The following is a 22765-nucleotide window of genomic DNA, read 5'->3' as shown; positions in this document are numbered from 1 at the left end:
TGCATGGCAGCCTAGATTTTTGAGTATGGGCAGTCTCAATGCATCGCAATTGTTCATTTTGATGGTCACCCACTCTTGATTGAGCACCTACTGTGTGCCAGGCACCATGCTGGTTACTGAGGGGGAGATGGTTACAGGGTGATCTCCCTGCTTTTGTCTTCCACCCACCTGCCTGCACAATCTCCCCACCAGGGGCTGGGGTTGCCAAGTTCCCCACAGTTCCCCCAGCACCAAAAATGATGCCTCCTGATGGGGAAGTCTTGGGAAATATGGGTTGATGTGTGGGTGAACCGAAAGTTTGGGAAGGGAGAGATGTTCACGGGCTGGAGGTGGGAAAGGGCTTCTGCGAAGATGACATGTGCTCAGCCAGGAGGAAGGCACAGATGGGATGGGGGACCCTGGGAGGTATGGAAGGGTTTCTCTGATAGCTCAGTTGGTGAAGAATCTGCCTGCAGTGCAGGAGACCCTGGTTCGATTCGTTGGGAAGATGCGCTGGAGAAGGGATAGGCTACCCACTCCAGTATTCTTGGGCTTCCCTGGTGGCTCAGTGGGTAAAGAATCCACCTCCAACGTGGGAGACCTGAGTTCAATCCCTGGGTTGGGAAGATCCCCTGGAGAAGGGAAAGGGTACTCACTCCAGTATTCTGGCATGGAGAATTCCATGGACTGTATAGTCCATGGGGTTGCAAAGAGTTGGACACATGGGGGATGTGGAGGTCCAGGTAAGACAGAAAGGAGGGTACCACCTGAGGTCAGGGAGTGACTGCCCCAGCCTGGCTGAGTCCCCTAGACGCCCTATGGGACACGAGCTGTCGTTGCCCCATTTTATAGAGGGGGAGGCACAGGTCCAAGAGGGAAGAAAGTTGCCTCTGGGTGGGGGCTGAAGTTCAGTCCTTCTCTGAAGAGGTGGGAGAGGGGAGGTAACATCTGCCAAATAGAGTAGCGGGGTCGGGTTGGCCCAATGTGTGGGGGAAGGTAGGGATTTGGGGAGCCTTTGGGAAGCCATTTACAGAAGGAAAAACCGTGGGTGGTGAAAAAGCAACCGCTTCCCCAAGCACTGGCTCAGGAGGAACTTCGCCCAGCCTGACCTGGGGAAGTAGAAGCCCAAGAAGCTCACGAAGGCCCCCTGGGAAAAGCGAGGCACTACTCCCTCTGGCTCACACATGCGGGGGTTTCTCCAGAGGGGACCTGCTGGCACTGGGTATATGCTTCTATACTTTAAAAATTATTTATTTTTTAATTTTTTGGGCTGCACAGGGTCTCAGTTGAGGCATGTTGGATCTTTAGCTGCGGCACTGAAACTCTTAGTTTCGGCATGTGGGATCTAGTTCCTTGACCAGGGATCGAACCCAGGCCCCCTGCACTGGGAGCTCAACGTCTTAGCCATTGGACCACCAAGGAAGTCTGTAGGTATGTGCTTCTCTTGAACTTGAGTATGTGCTTCTCGTGAACTTTACTGGCAAGACCAAATTGTTTTGGTCATACCAATTTACACTTCAAAGTCCTTGCCAACTTCTGGTATTTCAAATTTATTCCCAATCTGCTGGTTTGAAGATGATATGTCGTTGTGATTTTAATGCAAATTTCCATGCTTACTAATGAGGTTGCACCATTTTTTCTGGTGTTTACTGATTAATTAGAGTTCTCTCTTCTGCAAAGCGCCTATTGAAGCTGTTTTCCATTTTTTGTTTGTCTTTTTCTTACTGATTTGTAGTGTTTTAATGAACAGCATTACAATGCTTAATTTTAATGAATAAAGCAATTTTTTTTTCCTTTTTAGTGACTGCTTTTGTGTATGGTGTGAGGTAGGGGGTCTAGTTGTTCCAGCATCATTTATTGGGAAGTTTGTCTTTCCCCCAATGATCTGCAGTGTCATCCCCATCACCCATCAAGTGCCCACCGATGTGTATAGTTTCTGCTGCTAAACTGAATGTCTGCCTTGGTGCTGGTGGCATACTGGCTTAACTCTCAGGGCTTTGGGGTTGATCTTGGGCGCTTATAGAGCAAGTTCTCTCACCTTGTTCTGTTTCAGCAATATTCTGACCATTCTCGGCCCTTTATATTTCTCCATAAGTTTTAGTATCAGCTTGTCACCTGTCACAAAAAATTTCTCTTGGGATTTGGATTTGGCTCACATCAGGACAACTGATATCTCTAAAATATTGAATCTTTGAATCCATGAGCCAAATCTCCGTCTTCATTTCTTTAGATCTTGTTTAGAGTCTGTCAATAAAGTTTTTTGAGTTTCTCCATCCAAATGCTCAGGCTCCCACTCGCTTGTGCTGGGTCCCTCAAATTTCTCTTTGTCTAAACTTTCTCCCTCTGAACCACGGCCAAGGGTCTGGCCTTCCCCAGCGAAGAGGTCCGTCCAGATGCAGTGTCACCCCTGAGAAGCTAGGTCCTCTCACTGGAACTGTGAAACCAGGCAACATCTCCTCTCCCTCCATCCTTCTCTCTCCTTCCCTCTCCCCTTTCCCCCTTCCTTCCTTCTTCCTCATGGTCTTTAAAACAATTAATGGATTTAATTTTTAAAAATTTTAAGTTTTATTTATTTTTGGCTGTGTTGGGTTTTTGCTGCTGTGCAGGCTTTTCTTTAGTTGTGGCAAGCAGGGGCTCCTCTCTAGTTGCGATGTGCAGGCTTCTCATTGCGGTGGCTTCTCTTGTTTTAGAGCAAGGGCTCTAGGGTGCGTGGGCTCAGCAGTTGCAGCTCCTGGGCTCTAGGGCACAGGCTCAATAGTTGTGGTGCATGGGCTTAGCTGATCCACGGCATGTGGGATCTTCCCAGCCCAGGGATCGAACCTGTGTCTCCTGCATTGGCAGGCAGATTCTTTACCACTGGGTCACCGAGGAAGCCCTGGATTTAATTTTTTAGACCAGTTTCTACAGTAAAATTGGAATGTATGGAGGGTTCCCATATACTCCCTCTCCCCAACACGCCCACAACGGCCCCCATGACCTACATCCTGAACCATGGTGTACTTTAGTTGCAATTGATGATACATCCTTATCACCCAAAGGTCATAGTTTATGTTAGGGCTCACTCTTGGTGATGTGCCTTCCGTGGGTTTGGATGCGTGTGTAATGGCATGTCTCCACACTGCACTGAATAATATCACACAGAATGGTTTCACTTTCCTGAAAACTCTGTGCTCTGCCTCTTCATCCTGCCATCTTCCCTAACCCCTGGCAATCACAGACTCTTTTACTGTCTCCGTAGTTTTGCCTTTTCTAGGATGCCGTATAGTTGGAATCGTATGCATATAGTATTTTCAGGTGTGATTGACTTCTTCCACTTAATCATATGCATTTAAGGTTCGTCCATGTCTTTTCATGGCTTGGCACCTCCGTTCTTTTTATTTATTTATTATTGCTTTAAACAAAGAGACATTTTATTAGCCTCATTACGGCAATGCATCCCAGGAGGGGATGATCCTCAGGACAGAGCCCACTGAGCTGCAAGCAAACTCATTTCTTTTTAGAGCTGAATAATATTCCTTTGTTTGTACCACAGTTTGTTTATGCATTCACCTAATGAAGAGCATCTTGGTTGCTTCCAAGTGTAGGAAATTATGAGTAAAGCTGCTGTACACATCCACATGCAGCTTTTGGTGTGGACATACGTGCTCAACTCCTTTGAGTGAATATCAAGGAATGCGATTGCTGGGCAATAGGATAAAAGTGTGTTTAGTGTGTTTAGACTACTCGTGCCTCAGATGGTAAGGAATCTGCCTGCAATGTGGGGCACCTGGGTTCGATCCCTACGTCAGGAAGATCCCCTGGAGAAGAAAATGGCAACCCACTCCAGTAATCTTGCCTCAAAAATCCCATGGATGGAGGAGCCTGGCAGGTTACAGTCCATGGGGTTGCAAAGAGTTGGACACGACTGAGCAACTTCACTTTCACTTTTCTGTGGTAGGAAACTGCCCAACTGTCTTCCAAAACGGCTGTACCATTAGCATTCCCATCAGCAACAAATGCGAGTTCCTGCTGCATTTGTTGTCCGTGTTCTAGATTTTGGCTGTTCTAGTAAGTATACTGTGCTATCGTTTTAATTTGTGAGTCCCCAGTGCTGTATGATGTAGAACATCTTTTGCTCCCTTATTTGCCATCTGTGTGTCTTTGGTGGATTGTGTGCTCAGGTCTTTTGCTCATTTTTTAATCTAGTTGTTCTTTTTCTTATTGTTAGACTTTAAGAGATTTTTGTATATTTTGGATAACAGTCTTTTATCAGGCTTCACCTTTGCAATATTTTCTCACAATCTGTGGCTTATCTTTTTGTTCTCTTGACATTATCTTTCAGAGCAGACATTTTATTTTTTAATTTTTTAAAATTTATTTTTAATTTAAGGAGAATTACAATATTGTGTTGGTTTCTGCCGTACATCAATGTGGGTCTGCCATAGGTATACATAGGTCCCCTCCCTGTGAGGCCTCCCTCCCCAGAGCAGACATTTTAAACTTTAGTGAAACCCAGCTTATCAACTATTTCTTTCATGGATCGTGCCTTTGTTGTGTCTAAAAGACCCACAGAGGTGTCTGCTCGTGGGTTTCTGCTCTGGGGAGTTACGATTCTCTGTGTTCACCTGTCTGTCTCTCCAGTTTGAGAAGTGGGGGCAGCCGTGTGCCCTGTGACCAAGTTGCTGCTTTTTCAGTTTGTTCAGCTTTTTATTTGTTGTTTGGATGAAGTGGCAATACCTAAGCTCTTTTTTGTTTGTTTTGGTTTGTTTGTTTCCCTAAGCTCTTTACACGCAGAATTGGAAGCAGAAAGTCCCTCCCGGCTTCCTTACTTTCCCTTATGCGCGTGCGCACACACACACACACACACACACACACACACACACACACACACACACACACACACACACACACACACACACACACACACACACACACACACACACACACACACACACACACACACACACACACACACACACACACACACACACACACACACTCCCTGATTTATTTATTTATGTTTGGCTGCCTCAGGCCTTGGTTGCGGCATGTTGGATCTTCATCCAGCGTGTGGCCTGCAGAGCTCCTGGGCTCCCTAGCTGTGGTGTGCAGGCTCAGCAGTTGCAGCATATGGGCTTAGCTGCTCTGTGGCAAGTGGAATCTGAGTTTCCCGACCACAGATCGAACTCTCTTCCCCTGCATTGGAAGGTGGATTCTTAACCACTGGACTACCGGGGAAATCCCTCCTTTTTTTTCATTTTCTGTAAAGAAAAAACATACTAGACATCTTCCTTTTTCTTCCTAGACACTTAGGCGGTCTTTGGTGTTGGCATCCTGGTTCTGCATGGCAGAGAGGTCTTCATCTAACTGATCTCCTACAGACATGGTTTATCACAGTGCTCCATAAACAGCATTGAACATGAATTACTGGGGACACAGCTGATCATTTTTGTAGGATACATTTGCAAAAGTGGAGTTGCTCAGTCAGATTCAGGGCATATGCATTTTAAGTTTTGAGAGAAACACTCGAATCTCCCCTGAAAGGCTAGCCTGCATTGTGTCTATTTCAGGCAATCTTGCTATTTAATGCAACAGAGTCGGGAAGCTAGGGTATTAGAGCCATGACTCCCCCACAGACTGCCCACTCCCCAAGTCAGCTCAGAGACTCCTCATGTCTGGAGTCTTGCCTCAAATTACTGACAAGTTTCCTGGTTCCTCCTTCACTTCAACCTGAACCTGGGTGGGAGTATCTTCCAAGATGTTGATTTGCTTAAAACTCGGGGCACTTTTCCTCTAACGATAACGAGTGGAGAAATAATAGCAGGCAGTGACTCAGTAATGCTTCCTAATGGCCAGATTCTGGGTTAAATGTTTGGTGAATATCATCTCTTTGGACTTACGAGCTCCAAGTTGCATTTGAGAAAACTGCGCCCTGAGAACAGAAGCTTCCCGCCCAAGCTCCCCAGTCAAGATCAGTTCTGGTGAGCCCAGCTGTCAGCTGGTGAGCCTGACCAGTCCACCATCACACCTTCTCTGAACTGCAGCTGTGGCCAGGGGTCAAGGATAATGACCTTGTCTCCATCATAGGATGAGGACCAGAAGAGGAAGAAGAGTCTTTGGAGCTTTCAGATGCATGTAAACATAACCAGGGTCAGGGACTAAGGCCAGTGTTCAGATTCAGTCTGAAGTTGTCTGTCTTCACCAGCAAGACCCCCACAGTGTGTGGTCTGGGGCTAGATGTTGGCTCAGGGGATGTTGACCTCACAAAGGGGGATGTCTAACACAGGTTTGCAGGACTTGTCCCAGGAGGTTGCCCCTCACATCACGGCAGCCTGTGATGGGTGTGCCAAGCCTGGCGGTGGCTGTGGGATGCATGGGAGGAATGTACCCTTGGAGTCCAGCGCTGCACAGCTCTGGGGTGCCCTTCTCCTCTCTGAGCCTCAGCTTCCCATCTGTAAAATGGAGATGGTCTCTGAGCTTCAGCTTCCCATTTGTAAAATGGGGATGTTCCCTCATAGGGCTGTGTGAGGGCTGGATGAGATCTTGCTTATGCGTGGCTGGACCAATGGCCTTGCATACAGTAGGTATTCATCAATCAGCACTCCTGGTTCAGAGTGGCTGTGACATCCAGTCCAGGCACCTCCTTGGGGAAGCATTCGTAACCACAGGAGCAGTTAGTTCTGTGTCTTGTCCAGGTGGACGGCTGTTCAGAGTCCCCAGGCTTCCCCTCCCCACCCCTCCCCCTTTCCCCTCCTCACAGGTTTCTCCCCATCGCCCCTCTGCCTACCTGGCCCACTGGCATTTGATTAATTTACACCTTATAATGAAATTAGAGTTTTGAAGCCTTCAGCGATGGATGTAGGATCAAACAAGGACTCCCAGGATGTTCCTCCAAGCCCTCGATGGGTCACAAAATCAGAGCCGACATCTGACATTCTGATGACCCCTGGCACCCGCCACGGTGAGCGGCGAGCCTCTGAAGGTCTTTGTGAAGCTTGCAAGTGTGCTCTGTCATGTGCTTGTCCCTCCGAGGATGGTGACTTCTGTGTGTTTCTGAGCAGGGGTCACTTGGGGCTCTTTGCTACGTTGCACCAGCCTGGGTGCCAGGGGGTGACCTGTGTGTTTGGGGGGTGGTTGGTCTGGGTGTGGCGCTGACATGCTTGGCCCACGTGTTTATCACAGGGTATGTATAAGGGTGTCGCCGGTGTGTCCACATCTCGGGAGTGGGAAGGCCCTTTGAGATTTATTTCCTTCCTCAATAATATTTGCTGAGCACCTACTTTGTGCCAGATGTTTCTTCTAGGCACTGAGGATGCAGCAGAGAGTAAAATACACCCCCAGCCCCTGACATTCTAGATGGAAACTCTGAGAAGTGTGTGATGGATTGAATGAGGTCCCTTTCAAAGAGAGGGTGAAGTCCTGATACCCAGAGCCTGTGAAGACGACCTGCCTTAGAAATACAGTGGTTGCAGGTAAAATCAAGTTCAGATGAGATCTCTCTGGTTAGGGTGGGCTCTCAATCCTATGTGACTATGTCTTGAAAAGAAAACAAAGATACACAGACACAAGGAGGAGGGCATGTAAAGACCAAGAGGAGGACCAATCACCAGAGGAGATTGGAGTGATGTGTCTACAAGCCGAGGGATGCTGAGTCCTGCCAGTCACCAGCAGAAGCTCAGAAGATGCACCATCACCGTCCTTCCATCATCACCACCATCATCACCACCATCATCACTACCACCATCAGTATCCTTACTATCATCACCACTATCACCATCCTCACCGTCACCACCACCATCACCATCCTCACCATCATTAGTAGTCACCACCATCATCACCACCACCACCACCACCACCCTCACCATCATTAGTAGTCACCACCATCGTCACCACCACCACCACCCTCACCATCGTTAGTAGTCACCACCATCGTCACCACCACCACCACCATCCTCACCATCATTAGTAGTCACCACCATCATCACCACCACCACCACCATCACCATCACCACCACCACCACCACCATCACCATCCTCACCATCATTAGTAGTCACCACCATCGTCACCATCACCATCACCACCACCACCATCATTAGTAGTCACATCGTCACCACCACCACCACCCTCACCATCGTTAGTAGTCACCACCATCGTCACCACCACCACCACCATCCTCACCATCATTAGTAGTCACCACCATCATCACCATCACCACCATCACCACCACCACCATCACCATCCTCACCATCATTAGTAGTCACCACCATCATCACCACCACCACCACCATCCTCACCATCATTAGTAGTCACCACCACCACCACCACCATCACCACCACCACCATCCTTACCTCATTAGTAGTCACCACCATCGTCACCATCACCACCACCACCACCATCACCACCACCATCACCACCACCACCACCACCATCCTCACCATCATTAGTAGTCACCACCACCACCACCACCATCACCACTACCACCACCACCATCCTTACCTCATTAGTAGTCACCACCATCATCACCACCACCACCACCATCCTCACCATCATTAGTAGTCACCATCACCACCACCACCATCACCACCACCACCACCACCACCATCACCACCACCACCACCCTCACCATCACCACCACCATCACCACCACCACCACCACCACCACCACCACTACCACCACCATCCTTACCATCATTAGTAGTCACCACCACCACCATCACCACCACCATCACCACCACCACCATCATTCCTCATCATCACTTCCTCATCTGTGAAAAGGGCACAGTGGTGTCACCCTCACAGGTGTACTGGAGGATTAGATGAGATCACCATGTGAGAGCCTGGCATTAGGTGACATGCCACCTGGGTTGGTTGATTTATTAATGTGTGCGTTCATTCAGGACCTACTTGCCAGAAGCTCCTCTGTGCCAGGAACCAGGCACAGGGCAGCCTGGCCCCTCTCTGCAGCATCCTCCCCATCGCCCCCCAGGAGCCACTAGAACAGGCCAGCCTGGTGCTGGCCTGGTTCCCCTGTGTCCCTGCCTCTGTGTCCGTGCAGGGACTCCACCCTTTGTCTCCCTCCCTCTGTCCACTCACTTCCTGCCTTGGTCTCCTGGCCTCTCTGCTGCCCCCTGAACCCTCCCTGACATCGGAGGAAAAGGCAGGGGCTACAAGACCTATCTCCTGCGTTTACTGAAAATTCATCTTCCTGTCTGTGAAACTCACAGAAATGGGATTTCAATTTTCCCTTAGAATTGTGGATCAAGAGAAAAAAAAATGAGGCTGATATATATTTTCTCTGTCAAAGCATCATTCACTCTGAGGTCGACAGCTGGGGTGGTTATTATTAGGAGGAGTGTTTGCTGCCAGGTCACTGCCAAAGTGATCTCATGTCCACACAGAGAGGGGTGGGAGTGGGGCTGGGCCAGACAGGAATATGGGAGGAATGAGCCCTAGTATTAGGGAAACTGAGGCTCAGAGAGGCCAAGGCTACAGTTCAGCAAATAGCGCATCAAGAACTTGAACCCAGTGCAGGAAAATACTTTCAGACAGGGCCTCGCTCGAGTCTCACAATTAACCACAGTTCTGACAGCAGCTGTCTGTTCCTGGCCGCTCCCTGTGGGCTGGTCTTGAGCTTGGCCACGCAAACGTGGCTTAAATTCTATTGAACTCCAGGGATCGGGAATTCCATGATTGCCATTTTATAGATCAGGAATCTGAGACTTACTCACTCCACTTACGCCTGGGTTGCAGGGGTGAGAGAGCAGACTCCTGGACCCCTATTTAGTGGTAGGTGAACTTGGCTCTCCAGGGATCGCCCCCACCCCCACCCCCACCCCATGGGGCCTTCCTCCTGCCCGGGTAGAAGGGTGGTTCTGGAGCCAGACTCTGAGTCCAGTGGGAAAGCTGGAGGGTGGGGATTCCTGGGAATCGGGCCCAGGAGGGGCACTCTGGGTCTGGCTCTGTCCTGCAGGTGGCTCCCTGCATGGCCTCACGCAGTCCCTGGCCCCCTCCAGGCCCCAGCGGGAGCCAAGAAGGAGGGTCACGTTCCTCCCGGGGCCTATGGGAGCCACTGAGGGTGTGGGCAGGGGAATGATACAGCCTGGAGGACTCTGAGGGTCAGGGGAGGAGGGGTCAGAGAAGGGGAGAACAAAGGCTGAAGGCTTCCTTGGCCCTGGAGAGGAGTGATGTCTCAGGCAGTGGTGGTCAGTGGGAAGGAAAGGAGACAGTTGGTAGCGATGCGGGGGACTGGGTCTCCGACTTGACTGCGTGTTGGAACCACCTGAGAGTTCTGAGTCAGTGGGTCCGGGGTGATGCCTGGGCATTGGATCTCCCCTGATGATCTAACAACACTCAGGTGGGTGAAAGCCATGAACCTTGGGCTTTGGGTCCAGCGTGGTGTGGGGCACATGCTGGGATGATAAGCCTGACTCAGGTCTGGGCGGGACCCCAGGGGGACCAGATGGTAGGTCCGGGGGTTCAACAGTGGTTGGCTCTACCTCCAGCGGACCCCCAGCCCAGGTCAAGGTAGTTTCTGAGACTGGGGGACAGATGGAGGCCTTGATGGGGATGGAAGTGAAGAGACCGTCAGGCAGGTAGCCTCTCATCCAGGGGCACTCCTGGAAGCGGGGGCTCTGCTACCAGTGTGATCTGTGTGGCTGCTGCCTTGGACAAGGAGGGGTTGGTCCAGGTGTCTCCGTGGTGTGAGGGGCCTGGGGCTGAGTTGAGGCTTGAGCTAGACTCAGGGAGGACAGGAGCTGTGTGCCTCCCTGGCTGCATCCCTTCTGACCACCCCCGCCTAAATTGACCTGAGCAGTTTTCCAAGCCTGTGCGTGTCTAGCTGGGAGGGGAGTGGGCATGGGCTGTGAAGTGGGACAGCTCTTTTGCCTAGAGCGAGTCCTGCCGCTGATCCCTGCTCCATCCTGCCTGCTGCACACACAGGGTTTGTGGGGAGATGATGTCAAGCGTCCAGAAAGAAGGAGAGAAGGCCCATCTCTCTGTGGGCTAAACTTCATTGGCGGGAGTTTTCGTCTAGAGCCCACAGACTTTCTTGACTTCAGATTTACAAATTGAAAATCATTAATAATTCTAACCAGGCGGTGATAAATCTGAGATCTCTCTCGATGAACCCAGACAGCATTTCATAAATCAAAAAGATTACTTAGGAATTTTTTAAAATCTGACGTCAAAATGTCATGGTTACTAATGGTTTCGGTAGATCTCGTGCGGTGATATATCATTTATCTACGCTACATCTCAGATGTGACACGGGGGGCAGAAATGGGATGTCTTTTAATATCGTGAATACATTTCAGCCCATAATAAAGGTATTAACAACTTCTTGGTGTGATTTCTTCCGGAGCCGGGGGCTGATTTAATGCCACTGTGGCCGTGGTTCCACCCCCTCACTCTGCAAACTTCCCGAGGCCTGAGGGCCAGAGAGACCTCAGAAAATTCTCAAGAGGCTGAGAGAGGGAGCAGCCCCCAGCCCATGGTGAAAGGAGGGAGGTGAAGTGAGGGACAGCCTGGGCCACTTAAATCCAGCTCCTGCCCAAAGGGCGAGACCCTGAGTCACCCCCACCCCTTATAAAGTATTGCTGTTGTTTAGTCACTAAGCCGTGTCTGACTCTTTGCAAATCATCTAATTAGAGGCAGCGATAATTGCAATGCATTAACTGAGCACTTACTATGTGCCGACTTGCCATCTACGCCTGACATTCTGACTCCTCACTGCCACCCCAGGTTTCACCGCTGTTCCTTTGCTAAACCGAAGTCCAACACACTCTGCCACCTACTTCTTCTCTGTTCCAGAGTAAGCCCCACCCAAGCTCTCCCAGCCATGCGGGCTTTCCTCCTGCTCCTCCGACACCTGCTGGGGCACAGGCCTGCCCCAGGCCTTTGCATGAGCCTTTCCCTCAGTTTGGATCAATCTTCCACAGGTACCTGCCTGGCTCCTTCCCTCACCTCTGTCATATCTTTGTTGGAATCTCGCCACTTTGCTGGGGCTGCACTTTGACACCTTTTTAATCCTGTAACCTGCCCCCACCCTCATCCTGCTCTCCTTTCCCTTTTCCCCAAGCAGTTTATCCACCGTGGTCATCATTCTCTCCTCTCTTAAGTTTGTTTACGTTCCCTCTTCCCTGTTAGGATGTCAGCTTGGTGAGGATTGACAACTTCGTCAAAAGCCCACAAACAGGCCTAATGTAGGTACTTAGTCAATAAACAGTGGAACAGGTATAAGACCATTTCACAAGGAGGAAACTGGGGCTCAGAGAGGGACAGTCACTGGCCCAAGGCCACACAGCCAAAGCCGTCCTTCATGTTTGCATCCCCCGAAGGGCTGCCCCAGGTCCTCACTGTACTAGGGGCATCAAACTCTGGAGGGAGGCTCATGACAGGTCAGGGCCAGGTCAAGAGTGAGCAGGGCTCCGTGCGAGGCACAGACAGGTCCCCTGTGCCTGGTCCCACTCCGGGTTCACACCCACCCCACGGGCCTGCACTCTCATCAGCCCTGAGGTCAGAGAGGCGGGCTCCCCCACCAATGTCACGCTAGTGTGATTTCGGGGCAGGAATGACAGAGGCCTGGCAACTCTGCCCTGTGCCCTTCCAGAGCCCACCTGCCTGCCCCTCCTTGCTGGCCCAGTGCAGGGCGTGTGAAGTGTGAAAGTGAAAGTCGCTCAGTTGTGTCTGACTCTTTGCAACCCCATGGACTATACAGTCCATGGACTTCTCCAGGCCAGAATACCAGAGCGGGTAGCCTTTCCCTTCTCCAGGGGAACTTCCCAACCCAGGGATCGAACCCAGGTCTACTGCTTTGCAGGTGGATTCTTTACCAGCTGAGCCACCAGGGAAGCCTAAAACCCTCGAACCCAGTTTCCATCCCGGCTCTGCCACCTCGGGCTATGTGACCACAGCTGGGGACTCTGCCTCTCCCCAGCTCTTCATCTGCAAAGTGGAGGCAAGGCGCCTTGCTCCCTTTCAGGATTAGGGGCCGTGGCGATGACACAGTGCAGGGGAGCACCCTGCAGACGGTCAGGCCACTCAGCCGGGGTCTCAGAGGGAGGGTGAGGACCCGCTTTGTCTGCCCCTCGGGCTGCTGTGGGCCGCTCTGCACCCTTCCCAGGTGCCCTGTGCTTCCTGCACCCTGGCTGCTTGGTCTCTCTCCCCATCCTGCCTTTTCTCCTGCTTCCCTCCAGGTCAAGGCAGAGCCCCCTGGCATGTCTGGATGCCCGTGGAGGTCCCGCCTGTGCTGGGGAGCCACCGCTGCCCCAGCTTGCATCAGGCCCAGCCCAGCTCCCCTAAAACACCTAAGCACCCACGTGCATGGCTGCAGCCCTAGAGGGCCCTCCCTGCAGGCATCTCTTTATGGAGGGGTATTTCATTGCCAGCCCAGCCTCCAGGGGTCTCCCCTTCATAGCCCCCAGCCTTCCAGCTGCTGGCGTGGGGAGAGGTTGGAGGTGCAGGGAAAGACAGCCCCAGCTTTGAAATGCATCGGTGCTACGCTATACTGGCAGTCACTTGGCTTCTCGGCCCCCATTTCCTTGTCCACAAAATGGGAACAGAGTCAACACCGCCCTCCCAGGATGGGATTGTGAGTGAAGAACCTGGCACAGGGCCCATTGCAAAATCGTTGCCAGGGCATCCAAGCTGTCTTCCCGCCCTGGTCTCTGAGTGTTCCAGTCCCAAAGGTCCGGCCCAGCCCGGCCTGCCGCCTTGCTGGCCTCTCCTCTCAGCCTGGCCCTGGAGGCAGCGGCTCCTCCTCATTGCCTGCTCCCTCTCCATCCCTCTGCTTGGTTGGCTCCCACCCCTCCTCCCGCTGCCATGTGGCCTCCCCCATCCAGATGCCTTCCTGCTGACCGACAGAACTCCCTGCCACATCCTGTGTCCACCCTCCTGACCTTTCCCAGTTCCCCGTGTTTTATTGGCTCTTTATTTGTTTCTGGTCCAGCCCCTCAGCAGATGCTCAGGCCACAAACCTAACAGCCTGGACTCCACTTTCTCTCACACGCCACATCAAGCCACCAGGGAAGCAAATGTGTCATAAGAAACTGCTTCTCACCTCTCCCCCTGCTTCCACCCTGGACCAAGGGACAGTGGCCATTGCTGGGAGGCAAGAGCCTCCTCCATGCTTGTTCCAGCTCCCAGCTTTGGCCTTCGACCCCTTTCACTCTCCACTCAGCAGCCAGAGCTCCCTCTAAAACCTGAACCCTGTCCCCACCCTCCCTGTCACTGGAGGGAAAATCCACAGCCCTTTATTTCGTTGGTCCCAATGGGACCTCCCCCTCTCCCCAGCCCACCAGCCTCCTTGACTTCCTCCTTGACCTCTGCCTAGAACTCCCTTCCCAGCACCTCTGCAGCGTTCACTTCCTTCCCTCCTGGAGATGGCTCTCCACTCCATCTCGACCCCCTGGTCAACCCTGTGCCCCCCAGGCCCACAGCCCTCTCCCTCTGCAACCTATCATCACCCTTGGGCACCGGATTAGTAATTTAGTGTTAGCCGCTCAGTTGTGTCCAACTCTCTGACCCCTTGGACTGTAGCCCACCAGGCTCCTCTGTCCATGGAATTCTCCAGGAGTGGGTTGCCATTTCCTTCTCCCGGGCATCTTCCTGACCCAGGGATTAAACCTGGGTCTCCTGCATTGCAGATCCCCTGGATAAGGGACTGTCCAGTGGAGAATCCCATGGACAGAGGAGTCTGACGGGCTACCACCCGTGGGGCTGCGAAGAGTTGGACATGACTGAGAACTAACACTTTCATGCTCACACTTGCATGAAGCCTTGCAGGCAAGGGGCAAGTCCACCAGCCCGGCTGCCTCTAGGGGGAGCCAGAGAAGAGCTGGGCGGGCTGCTGCCTCAAGGCTGCAGGTGTGAAAGGGTGATTCTGCCATAGTCACTGAGGGACCCGCCCACCCCATTCCCAGCCTCCCTCAGTCCCGGCTCTGGCCTCCACAGCCGATGAGCCTGTCACATTTGGAGCTTTTATTTCACACAATTGCTTCTGCCTGCTGGAAGAGCTTCTCCTCGCAAATCAAATCTACCCCAGGCGAGGAGAGTGAAAATCAATGCTGGTGGAAAGTTCCCTGTGGAAAACTAATTGGTTCTCCTGGAAAGTTCTTTAACCACCACGGGCTCCGACATCCACCCGGGGCCTGTCAGTTTGCCCAAGGCTCCAGTCTGGCTGCCAGGAAGGCTCAGAGGAGCAGGGTGGTGTTTGCTGGGTGTTCCCTGAGGGCCCGGGCAATAACCACGCCCGGCCAGGGCACTCCCAGGCTGGAGGACACAGAGGTGCAAGGGTTGAGGCTTGACATCTCAGATCCAGATTTGAGTAGTCTGACTCTAGTATTTCCCAGCTTCCCTGGTGGCTCAGCAGTAAAGAATTGGCCTGCCAATGCAGGAGACACAGGAGAAGTGAGTTTGATCCCTGAATCAGAAAGATCCCTTGGAGAAGGGAATGGCAACCCACTGAAGTATTCTTGCCTGGAAAATCTCACTGACACAGGAGCCTGGAGGGCTACAGTTGATGGGGTCGCAAAGAGTTGGACCTGACTTAGCGACTAAATGACAATAATAATAAGCACTTCCTGCTGCATATCCCTGGGCAGGTCACTTGGCCTTTCTGAGCTTCAGTATCCCCTTTTCAAAGGCGAGGATATCAAGAGAGCTCAGCCTGCAGGATGATTGTGGGAACATGAATACTAGGCGCACAGCATCTGGCCAATATTAGACTCCAGTTTAAAAAGGCTGAGTGTCCCCAACAGCGCTTCTCCCAGTCAGAGCGAAGGGCAGAGTCCTCTGGCTGCCTCTGCTGATAATCTAATGTGAGCAGAGTCCATATACAGGGTGCTCACTAGGTACCAGGGGCTTACTCTGTGTTATAGGACTTAATCCTCTCGGCTGCCCATAAAATGGCTTTTTTTTTTTTTTAAGATTTTTTTTCTTTGATGTGGACCATTTAAAAAAAAAGAATTATTTTTAATTGAAGGATAATTGTTTTACAATATTGGTTTGGTTTCTGCTGTATATCAACATGAATTAGCCATAGGTATACATATTCCCTGGTAGCCCAGCTGGTAAAGAACACACCTGCAATGCAGGAGACCTGGGTTCAATTCCTGGGTTGAGAAGATCCCCTGGAGAAGAGATAGGCTACCCATTCCCGTATTCTTGTGTGGAGAATCCAATGGACAGAGGAGCTTGGCAGGCTACAGTCCATGGGTTAGTAAAAAGTTGAACACGACTGAGCGACTAAGCATAGCACACGTAGACACGTCCCCTCCTCTTAAACCTCCCTCCAGCCTTCCACCTTTCCCACCCCTCTAGGTTGCTACAGAGCCCCTGTTTGATGTGGACCATTTTTAAAGTCTTTTTCGAGTTTATTACAATATTGTTTCTGTTTTATTTTTTATTTTTTTGGCAGCAAGGCATGTGTGATCTTAACTTCCTGACCAGGGATTGACCCTGAACCCCATGCATTGAAAGATGAAGTTTTAACCGCTGGCTGGACTGCCAGGAAAGTCCCCAAATGGCTTTTGTTAACACTCCCATTTTAAAGATGAGGAAACTGAGGCTCTGAAAGGCAGAGACCCTTGCCCCAGGTCACACAGAGGTGTCTGAGAGCCAATCCGGGGCTTATCCCACTGCCCCAAGGCCTCCCCAGGCACAAACCTTTCCAGAGGATTCTGAGCTGGCTCCTGTCACGGCTGCTGGGCACTGCCTGGCGACTCTAAGCCTCCAGAAGTGACATCTATATAAATATTGTTAATGGCCAGAACATAATGTTAAGTCAGGTTTTACTGGACTCCCTCATCCAGCCTGTGGATTTATGGCGATAGAATTTGAGGTAAATGTTTATTGGCCCAAGTGAGAACCGGGCCTGCCTCTCCCCTGACTACCTGCTCCCCAGGGCTGCCCCAGGGCCCTCCACCCACCTGTCGGGAGCACATCGGGATAAATCTCACCGAATGAAATATTTATTAATTTTGCTAACCAGTGTTGATCTCATAAATTACACCGACTTTTTCATGAAATGGTTATTAACATCCAAGGCGCCGTGTTAATGGCTTATTGACCAAATATGGGATAATTAGGCCTGAGGAGCGCGGCCTAGCTGATCTGTGAGAGGCCAATTTGGCCAGGATTACGCCAATGACCTATTTTATATCTCCGCCAGAATTATGGGGCGATTCTGGAGCCTGGCCCTCTGAAAGCTGAATTCTTAAGGGGGCTACTGGCAGGAAGCTACTCTGGCCTCCAGCTCTTCTTCTGACCTGGAATCCCTACCCCTCCATGTGTCCAGGTGTGATTCAAGGGGAGCACGGTGAGGGCCTACCCTTATGACCCCCATCCTGTCCTCAGCTCTGGCATGAGCAGGTGAGGAAAGAGGCCTGAGAACGGAAGATGGCTCAGCCCAGGTTCCTAGCTCCTCCTACAGGAGCTGGAGGAATGAGTGGCCTGTCTGCCTGCAGAACGCACTTCTCTCTAGGGAGAAAGGTGGTTGGGAGGTGGGGCTCTCTCCCTGGGGCACTGTGCAGCGGCTGCCTGGCTGTGCTCCTGGGCTCAGGCACACGGCGTGACCCAGGTGTCTGCGTTTGCCCACACACACGTGACAGGGCCCCTGCGTGTGGCACACACACACATGACAGGGCCTCTGCGTGTGGCACAGACACGTGACAGGGCCCCTGCCTGCGGCTCACACCCGTGACAGGGCCCCTGCGTGTGGCACACACCTGTGACAGGGCCCCTGTGTATGGCTCCATGTGGGCCCACAGGCGTGTGTGAGGGTGATGCTTGAGGCTGTCCAGCTCCCCGCCTGGACGGGAGCAGCCTGGCCTCTGCCTGCTGCCTCTCAGGGACCTTGCTTTCTGGCTGATGCTCAGAGGGCCTTTGGGAGCCAACAGTGAAAAGTGCCCCCTCACCAGCCACTGCCCCTTTCCTTGTGGCCCCCAGGGGCATCCCAGAGAGGAGAAGGGGACAGGCGTCCAAAACAGAGATGTTTTGGCTCAGAGGTCATTCACGTGCTCTCACCCTTTCAGGGGCAGGGCGCGCCCTCCTTAGGCAGGACCTTGATTGTTAAACTTCAGGAACATGATTAGGGAGCCCCTCAGAAAACCACGTTCATCCCCTTCCAGGTGGCTCCCGCCGGCCATGCTGGTTCTGGGTGGTGACCTTGCTCCAGGCCTTAGCTCATTGGTCCAGGATAAGTCACTTCAGTCGTGTCCAACTCTGACCCAATGGACTGTAGCCTGCCAGGCTTCTCTGTCCATGGGATTCTCCAGGCAAGAGCGCTAGAGTGGGTTGCTATCTCCTCCTCCAGGGGATCTTCCCTGGAGGGGAATCCTTTCAGGGATCAAACCTGAGTCTCCTGTGGCTCCTGCACTGAAGGTGGATTCTTTACCACTGAGCCCTGACTGGACCAGGACTGGGCATCTAATCCCACCCGGGGCTCTCTGGTTCTCTCTGGGGGATTTGGACGAGGACAGTGGAGAGTCAGAGAGAAAACCAGGCGGAGAGCAGGCTGCTCCTCCATTCTGCCCTTGCTGGGCCCTGCCAAGGCCTCCTGCCTTCCCTGGGAAGCAGTGTCAGGGGCTTAGGTCTCTGCTCCCAGAGGGGCTTTTCTAGGCCACTGCCAGAGTGGCGAGGAGCTGGCCTGCCCTCTGGAGCCGTGGCAGTGGTTGTGGAGTGCGCTTGAGGTCTCTTATCTGGAAGATGGAGGCTCCCAGTGCTGGAAGGTGCTGGAAGATGCCCTGTTCTGAGAACTAGTCACATACTGTGAAGACGAGGACACCCCTGAGTGAGTGGAGGGTTGTCTGGGGGTGGTCTTCCCCCCAAATAACTTCCTCTTCTCTGTCAGAGGTTTGGGGAATCCAACCCCCCACCCCCTGACAGCCCTGCCCAAGACGTCCACCATGACATGCTCTCCACTTTCTCTCTGTTAAGCAAATCCTTCAACATTTTTCTGTTTAACTCTGAGTGCCAACCGAGACTGGGTGGAGTGTGGGGAAGGGGGGATAACTCTGAGGACAGCAGCCCAGCACTTGTGTGATGACCGAGCACAGCGGGGGGCCAGGGGTGCTGGATCCTTAGGGGCACCAGGTGGCCCCACCACGGCCACTTCAGGCCTTTGCAGGATCTTTCCAGAGCTTCAGGTCTCTCCCTCGGAGGAGCTACGAGCTACCGTCTGGTTGTGGGGGGCCCCATCCCCCTTCACCGTCATCTGTCACATCACCCTGCTTGTTTCCTTCTGCAACTTGTCATGATTGCCAATGATTTTTACTCCTTTATCGGTGGGCTATTTCTCCCATGAGACTGTAAGTTCCTTGAGGGCAGGGACCATCTTGGTCTTGTTTAGAATCCTCTCCTAGTGCCTGGCAGTGAGCTTGCTGGATGAATAAGAGAAGTGGCGAGTGAGTGAATGAACAAGTGAACAAACACATCGTGTGGTTGATCCTCCTGTAAAGCATCTCTCAGGTTGCTGACCTTTGGTCCCGTCTGCCCTCCTGGCGGAAGCTGTGGGCAACTCTTCCCATCTGAAGGGTTTTGGCTCCCTTCTTCCAGTCCCATTGCCTGCCCTCCTGGGCAAGGCGGTAGTGAACCTCGCCGGGCAACCCTGTGGCAGCCCTCTGCCTACAGCCCTCCCGTGGATCTGCAGGCCTGTCCTCCTCCGGCCCTCGATGCTCCCTGCAGCCTCCCCGCAGCTCCTCCCCAGGCTGACCTGTCCCTCCTCTGTGTCCCTGCTCCGCTCCTCCGCATCCTGCTTCGTGTCACCTCCCCACTCCTGATCGGTGTCCCGTGTTTGGTCTTCTTTCCCCTCATGGTGCTCAGCACAGTTTGCAATAACACGCCTGCTGGTTATTATTACTGAGTTTGCCTCTCACTGGCCTGCAAGCCCCCGAGGGCACTGTCCGTGAGGGAGGCCAGCATAACCCACCCAGTGCCACACCTTCAAGGTTTCTTGAAGCAGTGAATGAACTTGGGCAAAGTCACCAAACCACACCAAGCAGTGCGTCAGGAACTGAACCCAGGACACTCCTCACCTGCTGTGTGTTTGATGTTGCTGTTATTCAGTCTCTCAGTCATGTCTGACTTTCTGACCTCATGAACTGCAGCACTCCAGCCTTCCCTGTCCTTCACCATCTCCCAGAGCTTGCTCAAACTCATGTCTGTTGAGTCGGTGATGCCATCCAGCCATCTCATCTTCTGTCATCCCCTTCTCCTCCTGCCCTCAATCTTTCCCAGCATCAGGGTCTTTTCCAATGAGTCAGGTCTTCATATCACGTGGCCAAAGTATTGGAGCTTCAGCTTCAGCATCAGTCCTTCCAATGAATATTCAGGACTGATCTCCTTTAGAATGGACTGGTTGGATCTCCTTGCAGTCCAAGGGACTCTCAAGAGTCTTCTCCATCATCACAGTTCAAAAGCATCAATTCTTCAGTATTCGGCTTTCTTTATGGTCCAACTCTCACATCCATACACGACTATAGGAAAAACCATAGCTTTGACTATAAAGAACTTTGTTGGCAAAGTAATATCTCTGCTTTTTAATATGCTGTCTAGGTTTGTCAAAGCTTTCCTTCCAAGGAGCAAGCATTTTTTAATTTCTTAGCTGCAGTCACCATCTGCAGTGATTTTGCGGCCCCAGAAAATGAAGTCTGTCACTGCTTCCATTGTTTCCCCATCTATTTGCCAGGAAGTGATGGGACCGGATGCCATGATCTTAGGTTTCTGAATGTTGAGTTTTAAGCCAAGTTTTTCCTTCTCCTCTTTCACTTTCATCAAGACGCTCTTTAGTTCCTCTTCACTTTCTGCCATAAGGGTGATGTCATCTGCATATCTGAGGTTGTTGATATTTCTCCCAGCAATCTTGATTCCAGTTTGTGTTTCATCCAGCCCAGCATTTCCCTTGATGTACTCCGCATAGAAGTTAAATTAGCAGGGTGAACATAAACAGCCTTGATGTACTCCTTTCCCAATTTGGAACCAGTCCATTGTTTCAGGTCCAGTTCTAACTATTGCTTCTTGATCTGTATACAGATTTCTCAGGAGGTAGGTAAGGTGGTCTGGTATTCCCATCTCTTTCAGAATTTTCCACACATTGTTTTGATCCACACAGTCAAAGGCTTTAGCATAGTCAATGAAGGAGAAATAGATGTTTTTCTGGAATTCTCTTGCTTTTTCTATGATCCAGTGGATGTTGGCAAGTTGATCTCTGGTTCCTCTGCCTTTTCTAAATCCTGCTTGAACATCTGGAAGTTCTCAGTTCATGTACTGTTGAAGCCTAGCTTGGAGAATTTTGAACATTACTTTGCTAGCGTATGAGATGAGTGTAATTGTGCAGTAGTTTGAACATTCTTGGCATTGCCTTTCTTTGGGACTGGAGTGAAAACTGACCTTTTCCAGTCCTGTGGCCACTGCTGAGTTTCCCAAATTTGCTGGCATGTTGAGTGCAGCACTTTAACAGTATCTTCTTTTAGGATTTGAAATAGCTTAGCTGGAATTCCATCACTTCTACTAGCTTTGTTTGTAGTGATGTTGTGTGTTTAGTATATTTTTATTGAGCATGCGAACTTTGAGAAGCATCCTTTGGAGGCATCTGGAGGGGCCCCCCTGTTTTTTGTCTTTCCATAGGCCTTCCCCTGGACCAAGGAGGGTGACTGAGAAGGGGGCTTGACCCCTGTGCAGAGCAGAGGGTCCCAGTGCAGATGTGTGCAGGCAGTTTTGAGGCCAGACCCTCCCGGGCAATGGTTGTGAGTGGAGCTGGACAACTCTGCCTGTCGGTCCAGTGCCTCCGCCTTCCCCTCTGGGGCTCTGCCCGAGGCACCTCCCTCGGCAACAGCTCTTCAGATAACTGGGAGCAGGTGGTCTGCCTGCCTGGCCACCCTCCAGGGTCAGCCCTCCCCTAGACTGTGCAGCCCTGCCTTCCCCTGCTCCCCTAGGGCATGCTCAGGGAGCTGTCCAGCTCTGACCCTTAGCCAGGTGGCCCTGGGTAAGGCCCTTCGCCTCCCCAGCCTCAGTTTCCTCCTCTGTACAATGGGTATAGTGTTATTCATCTCTTCCAGACTGCTGGGGGGAGAAGATGAAGCAATTTACACAAAGCTCAGGGCAGGGCCCAACCATTGAAGGTTTTTGGGACTACCAGTTCCAAATTGGCTCAGGACTCAGGCCTGGGCCAGGTGTTGAGGGGTGGGGGCCCTGCCATTCCCTAACAGAGGGCCTGTTCCCCTGAATATAGATAATGGGTTTGTTTCCATGGGAAGGAAAGCTGCTTCCTGCTCACCAGCGGTGCTCTGAGAAGTGACATGTGGTCCCCACTTTCCAGGACAAGACCTGCTTATGAGTGTAACAAGGCACAATTCTACATGTCTCTTACCCTTTAAAAGTGTCCCCAACTGGATGATAAATATGGTCACCCAGCTTGGAGGGACAAGAGTCCATCTGGCTTCATAGAGAATTTCCTGTTCTCAGGTGCTTTTCTATATTTTCCGTATTTTCTGAAAGGAGTAAGGATGGCTCCTACAAAAAACAACACACGGAAGAGACAAGTGCTCTCCTCCTCCTAGACCTGCCGGGAACTGGGTGCTTTGTGGAGTGAAGCCTGGCACCACAGCCCATCCAAATCTGCCCCTCTGGGGGGCTGGATCCCGAGGGCTCCCTGGGCCCTCAGACTCGTCTTCCCTCCCGACTGGCCTGCCCAGGGTCTGAGCTAACCGTCCATGTTGTTCACCCAGAGCCTGGCTTTCAGCTGCCATCACCCCCTCAGCACACACATGTGCGTGCGTGCACACACACACAGAGACACACACACACAGACA

The sequence above is a fragment of the Bos mutus genome, chromosome 11 (genome assembly GCF_027580195.1).
Source record: "Bos mutus isolate GX-2022 chromosome 11, NWIPB_WYAK_1.1, whole genome shotgun sequence".
NCBI classification, from domain to species: domain Eukaryota; kingdom Metazoa; phylum Chordata; class Mammalia; order Artiodactyla; family Bovidae; genus Bos; species Bos mutus.
Note: the sequence above shows the minus strand (reverse complement) of the source record.